General features: G+C 47.7%; 1 protein-coding gene across 4 annotated transcripts in view; it reads right to left on the bottom strand.

Annotated features, from left to right (window-relative positions):
• Positions 1-7,500, bottom strand: part of znf469 (zinc finger protein 469) — a 256,202-nt gene that overhangs the window by 166,804 nt on the left and 81,898 nt on the right. The gene's annotated exons all lie outside the window — the stretch shown is intronic.

Genomic DNA, 7,500 nt, shown 5'->3' with positions numbered 1-7,500 from the left:
GAGAGAGAGAGAGAGGTGGGTAGAGAGAGTCCGGTGGTCAGTGAGCCTGAGAACAGGTTGACTTCAGTCTGCCCGTCTCACAGGAGGAAAATGGTTTTTATTTGCATTCCTCATTCCTCACATCCCCGCTGTGCGACGGAGCGCGACAAACTCCCGTCTGTGCACAGTGTTGACTTATCATTTCATATTCACGCGCTCGTACGCACCTGGATGTGACTTTGGGTTCGAAAAGCTCCCTGGTAAAATTAGAATGTTTGTGGGCCGCGCAAAAGAAGGCTGTTTGCTCTCGAGCCAGGGTCAAGTTTTGGCAAAGGGGGGAGGGGGAGCTCCCTGACAAATGACCACTTGTTCATCCTCAGGACAGACGGCAGTTTCGGCAATCAGCTGATGACCACAGGACTCGGGGAGGGGGGGGGGGGGTGTCGCCAGGGAGCGTTTCCTGCAGCAGCTGACAATTGATGCCGTAACGGCTCATCACCGAACATCACCGAACATCCAATACCCCACCGAACCCGCCCCCCCCCCGCCCCCCGGCTCATCACCGAACATCCAATCCCCCACCGAACCCTCCCCCCCCCCCGCCCCCCGGCTCCTCATCTCTCGGCAGCACATCGTCTCCCCACAGGCCGTCTGGGCTGTCCCAGAAGCCATTACACAGCTCAACAGCACCGCTAATACGCCGCGATCGCCGTCACCAGGGAGACCAATCGATGACAGCAGCAGACAAAATCCCATTTAAGCATTAGCAGCCACGCACACACAGGCACACACACACACACACACAGACAGACAGACAGATGTCTGCAGGCTTGACTGCTTGTCAAGAATAGTAGGGCCAAAAAGTCCAGTCTCATCATAATGGAAAGAAATGTGGGAAAATAGAGTGGAAAGAGAAGGAAAAAGGAAAAATAATGAACCCCTCTCATCTAGCTTGAGCTTCACCAGTCATTTCATGAAGCATGATGAACATTTGCATGCTAATTAGTCTGTGATTGAAACGGGTAATTATGGGGTGTCAGCTGTGTCCGCTGATAATTGGCCAGCGGAGACAGTAGCAATTAGGTGTGGGGTCCCGGGAGGCCCCCGGTGTTTATCCATCAGCGCTGAGATGAAGTGCGCCTCAGTGCTGCTGGAAACGGCCGGCGGCGTCCAGGACACCCCTGCAAGGCTTCACAGCTGTCAGCAGTGGCCTCCGCAGCACAACGCCACGCTATGTTAGAGACGGACAGCCTCTCACACTATCAGGGAGTCTCTTATGTGTAGGCCCGCACACACACACACACACACACACACACACATACACACATTATGCGCACACACATACACATATGTACACGCACACACACACACACACACACACACACACACACACACACACACACACATACACATACGTACACACACACACACACACACAACCATACAGATACACAAATGCATGCACACATGCAGTACACACGCATGCACAGATTCACGAGCACACTTCTGCAATCACTCCCCTCTCACACACACCAACAGATAGGCACACATACAGTATGCACTTGAATATACACACATTCATTCACACTTAAAATGCACACAAATAAAACACACACACACATACAAAAAACACGCATTTAGCATTTACCATTTACCAGTATACAATAATGCCCAATAATGCATGCCCCTGCCAGTAATGGTTCTCTCTAACACACACAAACACACACATACACATATACAGTACATACACAAACACGCAAACTGTCCCATGGACATATACTGTACAGTATGTTCAATTCTAAATACATACACATAAAGTATTAATTGTAATCAAAGACACACACACGCACATAGACACATGCTGTGCATGCATAAGTAAACCCTTCCAAATAAACCTACAGGTCAGAATAACGTGCACACAGATAGAAACAGACATGTATTTGATACAGTTCTTCACAACAGACACATTCATTAACAAAACAAACGTCACACTCACTGACATGCATACACACACACACACACACACACACACACACACACACACAGGCAAACAGATACCCACTCAGAGACCCACACACAAAACATACACAGACACACTCACACACACGCACACATATTTCCCTCCAGGGTAGTCGCATATCTTGGCTGAGCTACAAGAACTGGCAAGGTTGGCATAGTCTGCACAGGATGAAATGACACATACACACACACACACACACACACACACACACACACACACACACACACACAGAGAGAGAGAGAGAGAGAGAGAGAGAGAGAGAGAAAACACACACAAACACACTATCACAAATACAGTGGGGAAAAAAGAAGTATAAACATTAGGGACAGCAGCATCATTATGAGCACTCTGAGCCTCGCACACACACACACACACACACACACACACACACACACACACACAGTCACACACACACACACACACACAGTCACACACACACACACAAGAGCCAGCTCTCCTCACAGCTCGAGCGCCCATCTCAGAGCTGCCTCACACGGGCCACTGCGTACAGGTCCCGCCACCTCGACAAGCGTTGCAGGAAATCCACATAAATACATAAATAAATAGGAGTGTTGTCATTGGCAGGCACAGGTTGTTTGAGAATACCTCTGTATATTTGGTTTGCTACTCGAAGCTCCCAAAGCTGGTGGATATTTGGGGCACGCTCTAAATGTATACGGGCCTTTCATCGGGAGAGTGGGGGCCCCAACAGGCTCAGATGAATCCAGGTGGGGGGGGTGAATCAATACAGAAAGGGTCTGAGTGCAGAGCAGTTAGTGGCTATGTAACACTAGCTGCTTTCAGACACGTCCTCCGCAGCACATGCGGAGCTTTGAGAAACGGAGGTCCGACCCTTCGGGTGATTCAGATATGATGCTAACATGCTTACATTAACACACATGAACAGAATCTCCGCGTGGTTGAACAGGTTGAACGTGGTTGAACACGCACATTTACAGAATCTCCGCATGTTTCTCGTTTCGTTCATTTACATAATGTCCGTCGGAAATATTAGGAGGGGAGTAGTGCCAGAGCTGGCTAAGTTCGGAATTCATAGCCGGTTATGTTGTTCAGATATACAACGTACGGCCAAACCGCTTGACATCCGCAGAACATGCGGACTTACACCTAGGCCTGAAAGCAGCTATTGCGTACCTTTCCGATTTTTTTTTTACAAAATGAAAGGGTCTGTTTGGCAAATGTATATACCCAAATGTAGTTTGGTTGGACATTTGCGTGTTTTTGCTTGTTATAAATACATGGCAAAAGAGAGAAAAGCATGTCTCTCCGTGTCTATTCTCAAAAGTGGCCTCTAAGCCTGATGCAGAAAAAAAACCCGGATGATAGCGGAATGCAAAATGCACTCAAACTCTGGTTTGTTTCGAAGAACATGCCAAAATGGCAAAACGTAGGTCAAGAGCTGGAACAGCGTGACAGATCGTCTTCATCTGGATGACCGTCCGCCAGCGCCCTGAGTCTGCAGAGCCCCGTGACGAATCCCACGCCAATCCCACGCTCTGGCTCGGGCTACTGCTATAGAATCACCCCGACCACATTCTGAATTGTCTCTTAAGATAGAACTGGAAGACAGCGTCTGTGGTGAGCATGAATGAAGGCATTGAAGCTGTGGGGGGAAAAGGCTTTGGACACAGAAGCAACCAGAAGACATATTGTATCCAATCATGGCCAGCATACGATGATTACAGAGTACGGACCAGGCCCGGGTATAAGCTAATGACGGAGATATGCATAAATGCACACACTTTTGACAAACAACACAGGGACCCTGCGGTTTTAAAAGCATTTTGAATAAAGAGAAGCATAATTGGGTCCTTATGCTCCATCTGGCACCCCTCTTTGATCAATACGCAACTCACATGAGTGCAATAACTATGCACATCAACGGCCATCACCTCTCCGCACCACTCATAAATCCTATCATCACCTTTCTGAGTGTGTGTGTGTGTGTGTGTGTGTGTATGTGTGTGTGTGTGCGCGCGCAAATACACACACACACACACACACACACACACACACACACACACACACACACACACACAAACACACACACACACAGACAGGGATCCAATACAAAAACCTAGTCATCCTTTGGCATCCCTTTGCAGGCCTAGTGGAAGAGGTGATGGAACGGTGACACAGTATGATGTCCAGCATGTACACACACACACACACACACACACACACACACACACACACACACACACACACACACACAGAGAGAGAGAGATACGCCCTGCATCCCATTTGCCTAGACTGTGAGTGACAGCTCAAAGCCCAGATATGTTCTAGCATCACTTATGCATCTACTCAGCAAGGAACAAAGAGAAGGAGAGAGAAAAAGAGAGAGAAAGAGAGAGATAATATAATTCCTATGTAATATGCTTTATGAGTCTCTGGGACTTTTATTACAGAAATATTATCTTTTTTTGTGTGTGTTCGTCTAATATATCACTGTGAGGTTGCACATGGGGAACTGGGAATCCCTTACGATGTTTATGGACAAGCCTTTGTGATACAAAACTGCAGTGCAAAAATGGAATCAGCTTGAGGAGGAGAGGAAGATGGGAAAATCCCCCCATTTTTATTTCCCTTTCGCTCACCCCTACGATCACTCCCGTCTGGGATTAAGTGTGTCAGACGTCGCGGCCTGCCAGACTCTACACACATGAAAAACATGCCCTCATCCTCTGGACCGACAACCCAGAAACACAACACAACACAACACAACACAAGACAACACAGCACTACTGCAACACCCCCCCTGCACACACACACACACACACACACATACACTCCGGCCAAGCTTCTGACATCCCCCACCTCCTCATCGCACCCCCATCACGCGCCACCCTCCTCCCCTCCTCCCAGACCGCAGGCATGGCAGTCGGACACCTGGCTGGCCTAGCAGTGGGCTGGACAGTACAAGGCCCTGTGGAGCAGCCTCGCAGCAGTGTGCGGGGCTGTGATAGACTAGTCTGGAGCGGACTGAAGCGGAGCGAAGTGGAGTGGGAGGCCGGGGTCACGTCTAGGGCAGAGGCTTTCCCTGGCCCAGGGCCCACGCTCTGCTGGACTTGGCCCCCTCCCTGATGCTCTGTCAAACGCGGCCGCTCGGTGAAGATGAAGACCCCCATCCGCCCCCCCCCCCCCTGGGACTTTATAAACATGCCGTCGACCGCACAGTTCTTTATTACGCCCGCAATCTAGACTAATAGCGTTCTCGAGGCCCGCTACACATTCAAACCACCCTGACCACATTAAAACGGCGCTGAAGACGGCTAGGACCACATTTCTATATACTGCTAGCCCCCTATCGGATATGCCTGCCTCCCCGAACAGATAAACACGACTCCCCTTTCGCCGTGTAAAAAAAAAAAAAAAAAACACACACAAAAACGAGTCTCTTGTTCTGCAAATATAAACATCTCATCTCATAAGATATCCATAGCACATGAAGCTACTGTGCGGCAGCCTCGCTTGCTCGCGGTGTCACTCACAAGCAGCCACAAGTATTTCCACCCATAAATCAGCAGGCCAGTGTTTGGATGCCTGGAGCAGAACAATGGAACAACGAGGAAGAGGAGGAGGAAAGGAGGAAGAGGCAGGATGAACTGTGCTTTTCCAGACCAAACCAAACGAACGTTGCCGACACAACACTGATACACTGATAAATTAATCTTATGGACGCCACTCCCACCCCGGCCCCAGTGTGAGGCCAGACCTCAGACCACGTTTGAAGTGAATCTGTGAGACTGTTGTCTGGCCTTGTGCGCCAAGTGCTGGTCTGCGATGATGTATTCTGATAACACCCCTCCCACAAACCCCTCATAAATTTTTTCTAAAAACAATACCCAGTCATTTTAACTACTAGTGCAAAACAGCCATTTTGTTCCTCCAATCATTTATGAGATGAAAGCCGTCCAAAGAAATGCACTGGTGATACAACAGCTCAGATGTAAATCTGATCACACAGGAGAAAGTTATGTGTGGGGCAAGGGAATCCTCCGAAGAGAGTTTATGTGGGTGCGCATGAAGGGGGATTTGAAATATGGGGCAGGCAGCTTTCTGTCATGCCATATGACCAACACCATTGATAGCCCTATCTTGGCGATCAGAAAAGCTTATAGACATTTATGTGTCCGGTCCACATTCGGAGTGATTTTGTGATCAGATGTTAGGCGCACTGTTCAAAAGGGTTCTTCTGTGTCTTAATCAGTCATGGGTGTGTTTTGGGTGTAACATCCTTTAAACCAATGAGAGTGACATCTGTCATTCCCTTTAACAGCAAGCAGAGCAATTTCAAACTGCGCATCTGTATTTTGCCAGTCAGCTGCGCATTTGAAGGAATCTGCTTGCACGCGAAACATCCATATATGGAACACAGGGATTCCACTGAATCTTGCTTTACTGAAACCTGTTTGTGACTAGCAGAGTTTAGCCTACATGCATCTGCACTCATAGTCATAGTTACTCATAGGCAAAGTGAAACTAACTTCACCGTGAACTCATGGTCAATGACAAAACAGTTCTACACAGTTATTTACTTTCACTATTGACTGACAAGGGGTTACCATTGAAAACATATCCTGAAAAAAACAACACTTACCTTAATAATGTTCGAATGACTGAATAAAAAACCTTAGGATAGCAGAGGAGTTGTTGTGCAGGGACTAGTTGCTAAGGGCATCTCATGACAGTGCGTCTTCAGCTGTGCTTTATATGTTCCTTTCGCTATAGACCACGTTTTTCTGGTGAAAAAGTCATGGCTTTATTGATGGTAAGATAAGAATAAGCCTTGCGTTGCGCTTTCCGCCAGGTCTAAGATAGGGCCCTAATCTGTTGCTTCTCTGCCAAGCGAGAACAAAATGTATGAGTGCTTGTCAGCTCCCAACGCTCTTTTGCAGCCAGCACAAAATCATTTGCTACACATCCCCACTGACAACATCCTGGAGTTAAATCAGTGAAGAGTACAGCAACAGGAGGTACACTGGAATGGAGATGAAGCAAGTTTACGTCATCTGATGAACAGATAAAACATCTACCATGAAATCTGCTTTCCATAAGAAAATTAATTGAAAAATAAGACCATTGTGCGGCACTGCTGGTGTGCCATGATGTATTATGATAACACGCCTCGCACAAACCCCTCATAATATTTTTCTTCAAACAATACTCAGTCATTTTAACTGCTATTGCAAACCAGCCATTTTGCTCCTCCAATTATTTATGAGGTGAAAGCCGTCCAAAAAATGTCACGGGTGATACAGCAGATCAGATGTAAATCTGATCACACAGGAGACAGTTATGTGTGGGGCAAGGGGATCCTCCGAAGACAGTGTTTAATGCATGCATGTGTGTGTGTGTGTGTGTGTGTGTGTGTGTGTGTGTGTGTGTGTGTGTGTGTGTGTGTGTGTGTGTGTGTGTGTGTGTGTGTACAATGTGTGTGTGTGTGTGTGTGTGTGTGTGTGTGTGTGTGTGTGTGT

The sequence above is a fragment of the Alosa pseudoharengus genome, unplaced genomic scaffold (genome assembly GCF_046254945.1).
Source record: "Alosa pseudoharengus isolate Yale_2024_CS ecotype anadromous, Long Island Sound unplaced genomic scaffold, YU_APseudo_1.1 YU_APseudo_1.1_scf_10, whole genome shotgun sequence".
NCBI classification, from domain to species: domain Eukaryota; kingdom Metazoa; phylum Chordata; class Actinopteri; order Clupeiformes; family Clupeidae; genus Alosa; species Alosa pseudoharengus.
Note: the sequence above shows the minus strand (reverse complement) of the source record. Positions and strands in the feature narration are given on the sequence as shown.